A 16040-nucleotide genomic window follows, 5' to 3' on the forward strand; every position below is an offset into this window, starting at 1 on the left:
TCTGCATTCTGCAGCGACTGTTGATCTGATCGTCAAATGAAACCTCCAGGAGACGCACAGACGGCCTCAAAAAGGAAGCAACACATCCAGCTGGTAATGTGCCTTTCACCGTGAAAGCGCTCCACATTCACCGGCTAATCTGACCGATTACCATACCTGTTGTTGGTTGCCTTGGTTACAAAGACACAGCACTTGGCGCAGAGGAGCGCAAACCATCGCTTTGGAGGTTTGTCTGCAATTTCATCATATTGCTAAATTAAGAAGATTCAGTTTCAGTCTTCGTTCAAGTTGTTTGTCGCTGAGGAGGTAAATTATCATATGAATGGGAGTTTTGCTGCCGTCTCCTTCATACAGTCTGAGCTGGAACTGCTGTTCTGAATGATTTTCATTAAAGCTGCTCATTCATGACTACCACCTGCTCTCCCAGTGCAGTCTTACTCTTCCTTAATCTGCTGTCAGAGAGTTGAGCAACATGCGTTTCCTTCAGGTTGAGATGTGAGTGTCTAATTATTAAAGCAGTATTTAAACGTAGCAAAAATCTGCAATCTGTTTTTTTTTTCTTTTTAGGGTAAATAAATTCTTCTCTAAGTTACTACATTACTCAGGTGCCTGACAGAGAGGGATTTTAATGCCAAAAGTAGAACTACATAAAACTTAAAATCTGTCTTGTAGATTCTTAGAAGCAGTGGAGACTTTTGTTCACGCTCTGCACGATGAGCTAGTTATCTGATGTGAATTTCTGTCTATTCTTGTGAAGTAAAAGTAATTCTAGTGATTAAAAGTGTAATAAAAAACACATTTAAACTCAAAATTGTTCATACCCCCAGCAGATGTTGATTTTAATCAACTAAGAAGCTTTTTTTTTTCTTTTTTTTTTTTTAAGGGAAGGAGATGGAAATCTCTCAACAGGTAAAAACAATGTAAAATGATTACTGGATTGTATTAGATTTTATCAAAGACATTCCAAAATTCATTTAGCCTTTTTTTTAATAGTTGTGTTAAATAACTTAATTTTTTTAATGTTATCCGCTCATCAAAAACAGACCTGGATTGTTGCTTTGATTCTCTCTTGCATGTTTGAGAAATCCTGTAATCTTCCATGGCAACTGTTCTGGGGTTGCCATGGGAGATTATAAATCGCAAAGCGCCGCCTATTTCCACAAAGCTTCTGCTTGGAGCTTCAGTCTCAAGCTGAGCTTCCACCTCACAGAGCAGCACTACTCACTCAGCTCCTCCAGACTAGCGGCAACGGCAGCCACTAGTCTGCTGTTGCCGCTAGTCAACAGCAGACTAATTGCAACCACCTATTGGTTGCAATTAGCAACCACTAGATGGTTGCTAATTGCAGCAATTAGCAACCACCTAGTGGAAGTGTGTATCTGCTGAGCTTATCATATGAACACTTTCTCTGTGCAACGCTCTAAAGAATGTTATTAATGATGGCGTATTAGTGTGAGAAACATTCTCAACGTGTTGGAAAGATTAGCAACTTCTTAAAGAGACAGAGGCTCAATTTCAAGATATCAAATTGCAAAGTCAAATTTCTTTTAAGACATTGCTGATATATACAATATATTATATATTTTTATAACAACTGAAGGTAACATAATTACTTGATTGTGCTATAAAATGATACTATGTATACATAATACTGCCCCTTTAAGGTTGGAAGTCCTCTATGCCATCGCCCTATTCTTTTGCTCTTTCCACTGATTCTCTATTAGATCCAAGTCGAGACTCTGGCAGGACCACAGCAACATGTTAATACAACTTACATTAAGAAGAAACGTGTTGAATTTAAAAGTTTACTTTCAACCTAAACCTGCCAGGGGTATGAATAATTTTGGGCCTGACTTCACGTGAGCTGTACCAGCCTTTCCTACCCTCTTCCCTGTTTCTTTCTTTCTTTCTTTCTTTCTTCCTTCCTTTCTTTCTTTCTTTCCTTCCTTCAGGTTCATGACAGGTTCACCACCTGAACAAGTGAGCTTTTTGTTCCCTCATCAGAACTGCACACGGCCACACGCACGCTCGGCCTCGACAGTCAATTTAGTCCTTTATTATTTATGTGACTCTTTTCAGGACATGTTCAATCCATAAATAGCCAACGGTCTCCTTGATCGTAAATACCTCTGTCCTGAAGTGAATTGTCAGGATGTCTGGAGCGTTAAGGCTTTTCTACGTTCCCATGAGATGCTGAACTGTCCAAGAGTTTTTCATGCCTCGGTGGAACTGCATGCACGTCCTTTGGATGGCTCAAAACATTTTGTCTGTTTTCTTTTGAAAGTGCCTCTTTGAGACCAAATCAATTTGAAGGTAGGCGAGGCGAGCTCCTCATAGATATGGTAAAGCTGGGCATGCAGAAGTCGACCAACACACGACTTGTTTACGAGAATGTGTCAGCGGCGTTTAAATGATTTATTTTCAGTTCAGTTAAGTTATAAGGCGCCAATTCACAACATTTCAAGACACTTTATACAAAAAGTAATTTCAGTCCAACCATGCATATTCCAACTGATAGTTATCAAACACTGCAGTCACTTCAGTTCACTATTCAAATAAAATGTTTTCTATCTAATCTTTAATAATCAAGCAAAAACAAAATTACCTTCTCAACCCTCACGCCGTATGTTTTTCATATTTCACATTAGCCACTTTAATGTTAAGATGGTATTTTTTAGCCTTTTATTGCCCTAGAATGGTACACATTTTCATGACTTGGGGGGGAAAAACTTGGGGGAAAATTTATGCTCCATTATATGTTTTTGACTCATCCTATTAATATGTCTTGATGGTTAGCCTTAGCTTCTGCTCATTTTGTTATGAGTTTAGTAGTTTAGCGTTATGTTCTGCTAATTTGTTTTGTGTTTTGCGGTTTTAGTTTCTGCAAAAATGCATTTATTTAGCATTAGTTCCTGCTATTTTTTTGTGTCTAATAGTTCAGCGTTGGCAGAGCTAAAGTTTTTATGTCTGGAAATGTATTCTCAGTTTCTGCAAATTTTTTCGTGTTTAGCAGTTTAGCATTAGCTTGCGCTATTTTTATGTGTTTAGCGGTTTAGTGTAAGAGGAGCTAAGGTTCTTGTTCAGTAAATTGGTGGTTAGTGAACATAACATTTGAGCTCACCACTGGCAATAACTACTGCCAATTTCAGTGCAAACATATTCTCTATTACAATCATGGCAACCATTTTGAAAAACGTCCAACAGAAAAAAAAGAAAAAGAACCAGAACCTGACTCAAGCGGCCATTTGCCACGACTAACTGGGGGTCTGAGAAGACAGAGCAGAATGCTCAAAATAAGAAACAGAGGAGCCGACGTAAGAGTACTTTCTATGTTAATGAAAAATAAAAAGTTAATAGAAGTAATCTTTCAGTGAGTGCTGAGAATAATTTCGCTAAGACTCTCAGAGTCACCAGACTGCTGCATCTAAGGAGGGGATTATCACTGGACATCTTTCTAAGTCACATCTGTATTCCAGTTGGTCCATGTTCATTCAGGACACCACAAAAGGTTGTTGCTCTAACAGTGAGGACTGATTACGCCTTCAGGAAATGCTGTTTGCATCTGTGCTAATTCTTTTTACAGTACAGAACATCTGCTTCTGCTGTTTTATTAGACACTGACATTTATGCTACGACTGGTGCTTTTTTTCTTTGACTTTCTTCTCATTGCCTCCCATCTTTCTCCATCACACATTATGCAAACAGTAGAATATTGTGTGACTACAATAATTTCCCCTGTACAATGTGGGGAACGCTGAAATATGAACTGTCACATGAAATAAATGAATCATCAGTTTAGAGGTTATGTCAGTGGGTTTCTCAATGAGTCTTTTATGTCGTTGCTCAGCCATTTTCCTTAGTTATCCAAAGGTCAATGCACATAGGCAGCGTCACACACATCAGATATGATCCCACAACCCACACCAGCAGCATCTGGTTGGCGGCTGACACAGGCAGCTCTTTCTGAACCTGTAAGAGGTATGCTGCAATATTTTTTCCTGTCTCAAATGTCATGTCTTTGGCTTGTGCACTTTGTGTTCTTAAGACTCCTCTACGTATAACTTCTGGAGCACTAGAGTTTAATATTGAGAGTTTATCTTGACAGGGTCAAAGATAAACTTTTATCTTTTAATTCCAGTCTTTTTGGCCCTGTCAAACTTACCACAGATTTAATGCAGCAGTTTAATGTGGGGATTTAGAGTTCAACAATTCAGTAATGGAACTTTATTACTGAATTTATTACTGTATTTGCAATTTACCAAATAAAGTTCCAGTAATGGAACTTTATTTGCTAAATTGCAAATACATTTGTAATTTAGCTGTAATGTTATTCACACTCTCAACAACTCATTTATTGTCAAGTTCATGTTGCACAGTATATCCATGATCCCGGTCATGGATATGTTGTACAATGCTTCTTTTTTTCTTTTTGCCTTACTTTCAAAATATGAGTCTTGTCTAAAGAAAAACATCTTAATTTCCCAGGCTCAATAAAAGCTCAAGAAGCAACTGGACAGTGTTTCATGAGACGGACTTAACTGGTAAATACTGTGGGATTTTGTCTTGTTGGATATCTTTGCAATAAGATCTTGTTACATGCAGTGCTTAAGTTGACCAGCATGAATCGGTACGCAGCACAACCACTTTTAAATTTCACCCCTCAGCGTACTGAGACTTTTACTGGTGTCTTCGCTTCTCTGTCAACATGCGTTTCCCCTACAGCGCTGCTCACTTGGCTCTCTGCACCACCCAGGCGGCTCTCTCCCGGCCCGTAACCACCGCGCTATACTCAAAACACCAGAGGACTACGGCGACCATGAAAGCTAAAACATCCTGCTCTGGTGAAGTAAACCCACCGTCCTCCCACCTCTGTCCTGAGGTAGTGTTCAGTCATCGGATAAAACGTTGGATAATACTGCTAAACGGCCATGGGTTTGTGGAGACCAGGACTAACACTGAGAAAAAAATATATGTACATATTAGAGAAGGAAACAGGAACAGTAGTAAGCTTATTGAAATTTTAAGTCTAAAAGGCACTCATCACTACTTTGTTTTTAATGAGCTTTTAGTTTATTTATTTTTTTCAGTGTTACTACTTTAACGCCATGAGGAAGTTAATAAAGGTGACTCCATGACATTTTAAATTTGGCTCATGAGGATTTCATTTAGAACTGGCTCTGTTTTTTTGTTCTTTGAATACAACAGAAAAAAAATTACATCCATATTAGTATGACACTAAGGTGAGTATTGGCACTTATTTTTCCATTTAAAGGGGAAGTTTTATGCGTTTTCCACCCACATAGTGCCATTTTATAACACAATAACTATGTCACCATCAGTTGTTATAAAAGTGTTCTATATCAAATATTACTTAAATGAAATTTGACTTTGTAATTTAGCACATTGAAATTGGGCCTCTGTCTCTTTAAGAAACTCCGGGTCTTTCCGACACTGCCTTTGGGAAGTCATGACAACATGGCTCCTTTATTAAGCCTTTAACAATGTTTTTACCAGCATTTCACTGAGAAGTAGCTCATATTATGAACTCAGCTGATGTTCCACCGGGTGTTTGCTAATTGCTGCTGTCTAGTCTGAAGGATTTGTTTGCGGGAGAACTGTGAGGCAGAAGCTCAGAAACTTGGAAACTACAAGGAGGAGCTTAGTCTTAGTCCCTCCAGGTGTTTTTTTACAGCTGAATGGTTGCCATGGAGATTAAAGGACTCCTCAAACATCAATGAAAGAATCAAAGCAACACTCCAGGTAAATTTTTGATGAGGGAATGTCATCATAACATGATGTAAAGCTCAAAAAAGATTATTTTACACAGTTCTGCCCCTTTAAAGCTCTGGATAAATGCAAGTTTAATGGAAACACATTTCCTGTCATTCTTCGAACTCCATTAGTATTTTGGTTTTGCTGTTTTGCAGTTCCACTTTCAAACAAGAATAAACCAAACTTATTTTTAAATGTCATCAGTTTCTCCAGGTGGCACCAGTCACAGAACCTGCTACAGTACCCATTATCCAATCAACCCCTGTTCCCTGTGACTAAACGCAGGCAGGCGGTCAGGGTGACAGATTGCGTTGTGATGACATTAGTCCTCCGTTATAATGCAGAGAGGTATAGGATGAGTCAGCTCTGGACCACAACAAACGACACCACTTGCTTCTCCGTAAGTGAATGGCTCGCCAAGGAAAATGCCCAGAGTAGCAGCACGAATCGATGCAGAGGTGAAATATTAATCCGTTTCCATTTAAAATTCCCCTTCAATTTTTCTATTTGTGGATAGTGGGCAGGGCGGCTCTTTGATGCTGCACGCTTGAGCAGCCCTTCCTCTAACAACTAGGAGCAACCACAATAAAGACACCTTCTGTCTCGTATCTACGGTATCTCCTGGGGTTTAATTTAACACCTCCCGCCACAGCCCTGGTTTAATGCACTGTTTCCTCCTCAGAAACTGAACTGGGGCTGCTGCGTATCATTGAAGAAGAATTACTGCTCAAGCCTTCTCTGATAGAAGCCCGTTAATGACAACAAAGTCAAACTGAGTCAGCAACTTGTTCGTCAAAGCGTCAAGGCGAGAGCCAAGCAGGCAGAAGGCGGTAAAAGGTGAGAGGCAGATGCTGCATCGCTCACTGACACGACACAAAACATTTTAACAGGTAAAACCAGGAGGAAGTTAAACGTTAGAGCAGTGATCACATTTAACGTTTTTTCTTGCAGGTTTCTTGTTAATTCAACAAATTTAAGAGCTCGTAGTGGAGCGAGTGCACCATATGGTCCTGGAAGCAACCAGCCTGGGATTCATACCCGGCCCTGGGGCATTTACTGCAAATCCTCCCCTTCTCTACCGAACCTTCCTGATCGACCAGCACCACAAAACCAATAAAAAACAAAGAACCTTTGGCGATGTAACTTAGATATCATCACAGAGCATATTTTCTATTTCCTCTTGTCAAGTTCCACTACTGAACACATTTATTGGCAGTCCCAAAAGTGAGTATTTCTTTTTTTTTTAGTTGACAAAATAAAAGTGTTATTGAGAATGTTTTAACAAAGTCAACATGAGTAAAACTGCTGGAATCCCTTTAAAAATGTAAATAAAGTATGTTCTTTTTTTAACTTCCTAAGAAGTTTGCCATTGACGAACTAATTTGTTTCATTGAAGTAAAAATATGACGCAAAGACCCAACTCTATCAGACACTGGTCTCTAGGCTGGACGATGATCTATATTGATCTCATCTCAATGACGAGGATGGTCAGTAAAGGAGAAACATCTCTTGGTGAAGTAATGAAATTACTAAAAGCTGAGGTCTGAAATTTTCAAAACAGTCCATAGAAACCAGATGTTTCTTATGGGAACAGATATGGCTAGCCACTGCCGTTTGTTCAGTGCTATCTGGCTTTCTTTCTGCATATTCCTGTAGACTCTTAAATGTCTAAGCTTCCCCTCCAAAGGCTGGTGTTTGCAGCCTGATCTGGTCGTGCATACAGAAGGCAAGAATCTCATAAGTATTCTGATGATCTGCTGGTTTAGGACATGAATGCCGATGTAGCATAATTTATCCTTTTTAGATTCATCTGTCATCTTTCATTATGTGAGCATCCATCCTTTCATGATGAGATTAGCAGCTCACAGGCAGATTTCAAACAGCAATTTAACTACAGATTGTTTTTTATTTCTAGTTACCTACCTCCCTTTTCATCTCTTTAATCTCTCACTTCTCAGAGCGTGGTATTGATCCACTAAAAAGCAGAGCAGTCTACACTGTACGCCCATCTGCAGGATACATCCCATCTCTCCCTGTGCGGTTCCTCTCGTTGTTCTCCCGTTTCTGTGGCGACGGCTTCGGTCATGTGAGGACAGCTTTGCTTTCTGTTTCATGGAGCAACACCAAACAGCAGCAACGACATTTCAAAACTCAATCAAACTGCGTCCGGCTCCTTAAGTCACGCCAAACGAATCAACACGTGGAAGCGAGAGTCGACTTGATTCTCTCTGATGGTTTACACGAAGCGTTTTGCCCGAGATGTCTGGGAGCGTCATATCGCATTTGCACGCTGTCGCGTTCTCTGAAACAGAATGCCTCCGCAGGCTGTTTGAAAACGACTTCTAATGAGCAAATGTTTAATTATGGAACTTCCTTTATTTTACTGACTCGTGTAAAATGAAGGAGGCAGACTTTGTGTTTATGAGACGAACCTCGCATGAGGGGTTACGTAAAGTCAAAATGAGTCGGCCTCTGCGGCGGCTGAGCTTTTGATTTCACTCTTCAAAGCATGAGACTGCAGTCAGAGTCCACACTGAACGGCGCCGGGTCCTATCTTATTACTGCAGATCTAACTTTTCCACACTGGTGGATGTTGTCTCTGTTTGATTTCATTAGGCTTCTCTCTCCTCCATCACACGAAAATCCTCACAGTTATTTCCAAGGCCCTCTATTGTTACGGTCTCATCGTTTCAAGTGTCAAAAAGTATAATAAAACACCGCCTGGGCTGAGAGTCTGACAGCAGCAGTGGACCAAGCGGGCGACAGTTCCTCTGCTTTTGATATTGAATTATCAAGTTCGTCCTCCAGACGGTAAAACGGCCAGCCTTTTGCACGGATGGACGGCAAAACATGAACATAAAAAACAACACAGCCGTATTAACGCACTTCCCACTTTATACACGGCTGAAACAATTAATCGGATTAATCGTGATGAATCGGTTATTGAAAGAACTAATGTAGCAATCGATTAATTGTTAACTGGAGTGTACAGACTCAAAACAAAAGCCATTTGCTGAAGAAACCCAACATACTCAGAGCAGTAATTAAGCCAAAACTGTGCATTTCAGTTAAGAACATCTTTGTCAGTGCGTTTTACCAAAAACATCTCAAGTGGCTTTAACCATTTCACTTTCACTAAAGGAATGCTATGTTATTGAATTTAAGTACTATAATGTTTATTTTCTTATTTAAAAAAGAAATAGAAGGTGCAAGTTAAACAATAAATCAGTACAATGTGCCAAATGCTTAATTCAATTAAGCGATAGGATACTCGATTTCTAAATTAATTGTTAGCTGAAGCCCTAATTTTATCATGTCCCAAATATACATTTTAAAGCATCTTAGTTCAGTGTAGAGAATTTTCTCAACTTTTTTAAGAGTAAAAATCTTAAAAGTGTTGTGTATATTTGTAGTCAGACCCCTTTTACTCTGATGCGGCTAAATAAAATCAAGAATAACGAACTGGCTGTTTGTAATTTAATGTCAGTGTGAATACTGCTGTTGTATGAAGTGCTCAGAGGTTTGTTTGAGAATAAAACAAACAGTATCACATAGACCAAGGAACATGGGAGACAGGCCAGGGTTAAGGGTTAGAAGAAGTTTAAAGCAGAATTAGTTTAGAAAGTAACTACCAAGACATGGCCGTCCACCTTAGACAAGAGGCTGGGCAAGAAGACCATTCATCAGCTTATGAAGAAAAAATCATACAAGCCGTGTTTAATCCGCTTTGATTGAAATCCAGTCCATTTTCTCTAGAAAGTCCGGTTTGTTTGGGGAGGGTTAGGGAATGCATAAACCCCCAAAAAAGTGAACTGTGGCCCGCCTAAAAACCTATGTCTCGGTTTGGTTGAAGTGAATTCTGGTGTGGTTTGAATGTCTATGTGGATGCGAGCGGACCAGAGACCGCTTCTAAAGCAGGAAGCGGACTGTAGCGCAGGGCATTCTGGGTAAAAACAACCAAAACAAACGTGTCTAGTGGCAGAAATGGCTCGTGATCTTTAACCAATAACAACTGCTAAAATCTGATGCTTCTCCATTTCTGCTCACATTTCGTAAAGGAGGAAGTTCAGGGTCTTGCCGCAGCGCCACCTCAGGTGAGGTGGGGGAAGGTTTCTCAAAGGGTTTTTGTTCATTTGACACAGTGCGGTGTGAAAGTGAATCGCACCTGTCGAAAATGTAACAAATGTTGCAACTTTGGTCCCCAGTCGAACCGAATCTACCGGATTATCAGGTGTGGAAAAAAACCAAAGTCATAACAAACATCCGGTAAAATGACATCCAAACGATTCTTTACAATTCAGAATTATACATTATTGTCTTTTGGTTTGTTACATAATATCTGAATAAAAAAAATTATTTTGTAGAAGCCCATTTGTGCTTTTGTAAGTCTGTGCTAACAGATCCCAATGCCATCTATCCGTAGAGCGCAGAAGAATCAGTATCCCTCTCCTCCTGTTCTGTTGTTCATTTGAAAACGTCTCCATTGCCCTCAATAAATCAGCAGCTATTGCAAATTTGTGCCCTGACAGTCACATTTGCAAAGCACTCCTCAAAAGTGTTTCCTTCTCCACGTTGCCAGCAGCTCACAGAGAATTAAGAGCGGATGACGAGGGAAAGTTGGAGTCGTTTTCCCCGGAGATCTAATTGTGTACAAACTGGGAGGCCGTGGTGGTCCACTGCCGTTTCCTGAGAGCGGCTGGCTGCGGCTGCCGCCTCGAGGGACACCTGGGGGGCCAAAGGAGGTCTTCTGGGTTTGAAAAAAGAAAGTCATTATGCTCTGCTCGCTGGCAACTTGAGGGCACGTCATAAGGAGGAATGCCATTAATCTATAATGGTGATGCTCCTGCGGGTGATTTCTTTTTCCTGTGGGACTCAAAGCATGTGACTCGGCTGCCAGATACACAGTTAGTGACCAACCTCACAAGTAGAACAAATGAAATGCACATCTTAGACAGAGCTGGTCTCTAACATATTATAGCAGGACCGGCGGAAAGTGGCATGAGGCCCTAAACAACTGGAATTCACGTGCGTCAAACTCAAGGGTCGGGGGCCAAATCTGGCACGCCGTAGCTTTATATGTGGCCCTCCAGACTCCAAATTACACCAATAAGTTCTTCCAGTTTTTCACAGTTTTTCAAATCAACAAATCTCCACATTTTTTTCCTGACTTTACCACAAATTTTCTCAAAATTGGTCAAAAACATTGAGCTCAAGTCACTGCCGCCTCAGCCTTGATGTCAAGTTGTAGTCTGTAATTGATACGGTGAATAATAAAAAGTCACATATTTGACATCACACACTTGCACAAATGTAAAAATTCCTTACAAGCATTTCTAAACTGGCGCCACAAAATCTGACCTTTTATTGCATTAAAACAATCAGAATCCTGGAGGAACACCTATTTATTGATATTTTAACAATTTAATAGGTTTTATCAATATATTCTGGCACAACCGGCCCTTTAAGAACTGTCAGATTTTTGATATGGTCCAAAATGAAAATGAGTTTGACACACCAACTGTAATTTAATTGGAGGATCCACAAATAGATTAGCTGATTGCAATTAATATACACACTGGAATAATGTAATATTTTGCTCACGAGCAACTCGGTCTAGGAAATGTGACCGCAGCTTAAGCAAAGCAGTAGAAAATCTTAAAGTAGACAAGAAAAATTATTAGAATAATTTGGGAGAAATATCTTTTTGTCTTGGTTAAAATGTTTCACAATAAATCCATTATCAGTGTGGAATCTCTCTCTCTTCAGGTTTGACCAGTCCACAAATTGTTGGTAAATTTGTCCAGCCCTGAGGTGGTTCTAATGTTTTTAAATAAAAATTAAACTGTGAAATGCTCTCCTTCACAAAAACAAGTTTCTGTTAAAAACAACAGCTCAACAGCTATGTAGCAGCAAGCCAAGCGCCAAGTTACACGCTAACTTTAGCAGCTACTTATTAGATAGTTGAGGGATTCTTTGCTTAAAAATTCTTTGTATCTCATCACTTCACCATTTTTTCTACATTCTGCCAAACAAGAGGTATAAAAGTAGTAGGAGTTTCTTTACACAGCAGTCTGACTAGCCATCTTTATTAGCTAACACTGCTAATCAGAGCACGGCAGCTCAGAAACTACTTCCTGCATTACTTCAAAATAAGAGTCTCAAACAGTTTCAATCTAAAAGCATTTTCATATCCAGGGTTCATAACAGTTTACACTCACTTCACTGTTCAGAGCCACACACAGAGGAACAACACAGCAGTTTACGAGACAGATTTCACTTGGCTGATAAATGTTGTAGCCTCTTAATATCATGAGATCTCAGGCCCCTAAATCTCATTATTCGTCTGTTTTGTGTAGAACTGAGTGTTTCTAAACCTGTAAATTCAAGTACTCTTGAGGCACCTGGTCAAGCAGAAGGACTTCAGAGTTCGCTTATACCTCAGGCTGACTCTGGACTGCATCTTATTCTGTTCTTTCACCTGTTTTCTTTTCCGATTTAAGTTTTTATCAGAAAACTGTTGACTTTCATCGTCCTTTATATGTGCTAAATAAGAAAACCACAAACTCACGATTTAGTGATAATAAAAACCCTAATTAGGACTGGCAGAGAGCTCCTCAACCCATAGGAAGCAGCTACAAAAATATTTTTAAAGCAATAAAGAAAAAATTTGAATACAATTTTGACTAATTATATGTGTAAGTTATAAATAAATGACATCTGTGTTTCACATTTTAAGTAATTCTGTCGCATTTATCCGGAGGATGAGAATATAAATGAATAGATGAATCGATGGAACTCATGAAATAAATCTAATCATGGATGATTTTAACATGGAAACACCTCCAAGTTTTTTTTTTTATTTTATCACTTAATTATGCAGTAAGTAAATTTAGACAATAAAACAATTATAATTTTATTTTTAACTCCATTTATTTCCAGTTAATCATAAATCGTGAAATAGATCAAATAACTGTTGTGTTTATTCACCTGTGCTTTACTATAAAATAATTGAAGTTGTCACTACGGTCCCCCAAATGTATTCTGACAAGTGATTGGCTAATCTATAGTTAATCCAATCAATTTTATTGACTGAACCAAAATAAGCCACGCCCATTAATTACGATGGTTAAGGCTTAAAGATTAAATTAATTCCTTGAATTTATTTACTCAAGTATGACAGCATACAGCCATAACATGGAAAAATTATGCGGGTTTTTTTTTAAGGTAATTGTCTTAAATAATCAAGCAATTACCTGATAATTGATCTATTAATTTGTTACTGATTTTATTGTACTAATGACACAAGTAGGTAATCTATTAATTTATTTATGGGATTGTGTCACTTTTGGACTTCCACATGATGCAAAGTTATGAGTTTTCATTCAACAACGTTGAATGAAAACTCAACATTTTTTCACAGACGACCCTAAGCGGTGGTTGGGTGGCTGAGCGCCGCTCGGCGTTGTGGCAGCACCATCCTCACCGGGCTGCAGCAGCAGCACCAAACTGCAGAAGTGCGTCCGCGCAGCCACGGCAATAATGAACTGCTGCAATAAACTCCTGACCAGAACTAACGGCCCCTGAGCCAAATGAAGTTCATTTGGACCCTCGGTGATGCCTCTACTTATTTAAACTTCGTCTGACATGTTGAAATTAACCGTTTTTCAAGTAAATTTATCAGAACCGGACACAGTTAAACCACGTGTTTTGTAAATTGGTTTCAAATTAAATAAACGTGTCTCATAACCACTAACGCACTCAACTTCTTTATCCACTCAAACAACGATTTAGGACACTCCATTTGCACCAAAAAGTGTTGAATGGTACAAAAATGAGAGGACTCGTCGCTTCCTCTGCGCACCCACCAAATTTTTTAACGCCTTTCAGAAAAAAAAAATCCGAATTTACCTTGGCAGCAAACTGCGCCTCTAAATGCGGGGGTCCAGTCACGGTCGGAAAGTCGACTTTTGTCAACGGAGAATCCCGCCACTTCCACTGAGACTAAACGTTCCGGCGAAGTTCGGAGGTATAAAAGAACTTCTGAGCCAATTTCTTGCGCTCCTGCAGCCTGTGGTACTGTACCATCTGTTGTGCCTGTGCGCATCGAGGAGAGAGAGAGGAGGAAAGAGAGGAGGAGGAGAGGGAGGCTGTGAAGGGTCCGGAGCGCGCGGACACCGGTGGATGTGAGAGCGAGTCCGCGCGCGCATGGGAGATTACGAGTCTGAAAAGGGAAATCGACGTATGGCTAATAATTAGCAGCGCGACCACAGAGTCCGTGACTTCAAGCATCTTTTATTCGGTGAAAGGAGGCGAATGTTTGCAGCCTTAGTTTGACTTATGCAATTCTAAAGAAAATAAAAAATTAAAATTAAAATCTAGATTCTATTGCAGTACCATAATTGCTCTTTGAAAAATCCAACCGCACTTTGAGAATATGTCTAGAAGTTACAGGCAAAAACGCAACAATTTCCTTTGAAATAAACGTAATATTTATTTGTAATTTAGGTACTTATATTGACAGACTTCCTGTTTGCCTGGGAAATAGATGAGACGTGATGCAGAAGTCACAAAACTGGATGAGGTCCTATCTGCATCTTGTCACTACATTTTTTAAAATATTTAAATACTCTCTACATGCCTCTTTGGAGCAATTTTCTGTATGTATCATCACAGATGTGCAGTTTACAAAACTCTGCAGGGACTTTACCTGTAGGATTAGGTGAGTTGGTCAAAAATAAAAAAGTCTAAAGCCTTTTAGTGTCATTAAGCCTCCAGAAAGACGAGATGCAGAATGTGTCAAGTGGGTCTGAGGTTTAATATATTTTGCATAGCTTATGATTTAAGGAAGATTTGGTTTACAGATATATACCAAAAATTAACTTTGGTTAACTCAAACAAAATACATAAATAAATAAAAAAATCTTGTGGACGAAAGAATTAAGACACCCTACTAATCTGGAAGACCTTGTTTTTGTCAACGTTTTATTTGGCTAATCCTTCATGTTTTACTCTCAGACTAAAAGTTTGAACACTCTACATGAAAGTCAAACCTTGTGCAGTCTCTTTCCGACTGTGCAGACAGGCCTTTTTATCTCAACAGTGGCAAAATCCTGCTGAAGGTCATCTGATGACAATTTGGGGTTTCTGAAGACTCCTTTTAGCATCCTGCTCTCAGGGTGAACTTGCTCATAAAATGAGATCAGCAGATGTGCAGTTCCACCTGGTGTTTGCTAATTCATACTGGCTAGTCTGAAGGAGCTGAATGGGGAGGGGTGCTATGTCATGTGGAAGGTCAGATGCTTTGAAACTGCAGCTAAGAGGAAGTGCTTCGTCCTCGAAGGCGGGGCTAGGTCCTCCCAGGTGTTTTGTTCAGCTGAATGGTTGCCATGGGAGATGAAAGGATTTCTCAAACATGCACGAAAGAATAAAAGGAACACTCCATCTATGATTTTGACGAGGGAATAATGCTAACTATATAAATATCTAAAAAAAAAGTTGAGTTTATCAATCAATCAGTCCTATTTATTCAGACACAAATATGGTCCATAATAAACAAAAACAGAATAAGCAACATATCCATGATCACACTTGTATTACAAATATATTTTCCATATTTGCAGATATCTAAACCGTCGATTGTGGACTGATGCTAATCCCAGGTTAAGGAGAGATTTCTTTTAACTGAAAAAAATGGAAAATATTTGATTTAACCTTAAGTGGTTCATATAAAAAACGCTTATTTGGGTGGCAGTAGATTCTTAGAGAGCAGATGGTTTCTTCCAACCGTGATAGCTCTCTGTATGAGACCTTATAGTTTCACATTTAATAAATCAAAGGTCCAAACAGTCCAGTTGCCCTTAGAGAAACCGCCTGGTGAGGTGTTCGGCAGAGTCACGCATGTAAGAAAAGCAGGGAACCAAAAACACTCCGACCCGTCGATGTGCCACGGGTCTCTCTCTACTTCTTATGCCTCTGCGTTTTTGTAGCTTCGGATCTGCTCTCTGACGTGAGAATTAATGGAAGTTAAGTGTTGCGTGAGAGCCTGCGAAAAAGTGTGAAACGTGTCTCACGCGTTGGCCGCGAAGTCAGCAGAAGTGCACTTTGCAAGTGAAATGAATTGAGTCTCCAGATGTAAACAAATCATTTGTAAGACGCAGCGACAGCCCGCGTCTTTAAACCACGTCTCCTTATCTGTTGCTGTGGAGTTAAGCGGTTTGTGCTGCAGCAGCAGAGATGCAGAGATTCCAGTACAAGGCTAACTTATCACT

The 16040-nt window shown here is 39.6% G+C and overlaps 1 protein-coding gene across 1 annotated transcript in view; it reads right to left on the minus strand.

Moving 5' to 3' along the window:
• Positions 1–13823, minus strand: part of camkvb (CaM kinase-like vesicle-associated b) — a 44976-nt gene extending 31153 nt beyond the window's left edge. Inside the window, exon 1 of the mRNA XM_007565608.2 lies at positions 13681–13823. The gene's annotated coding sequence lies outside the window, so the exon portion shown is untranslated. The remainder of the gene's footprint in view (positions 1–13680) is intronic.
• Between the last annotated feature and the right edge of the window lie 2217 nt (positions 13824–16040).

The sequence above is a fragment of the Poecilia formosa genome, unplaced genomic scaffold, assembly GCF_000485575.1.
Source record: "Poecilia formosa unplaced genomic scaffold, Poecilia_formosa-5.1.2 Scaffold180, whole genome shotgun sequence".
NCBI classification, from domain to species: domain Eukaryota; kingdom Metazoa; phylum Chordata; class Actinopteri; order Cyprinodontiformes; family Poeciliidae; genus Poecilia; species Poecilia formosa.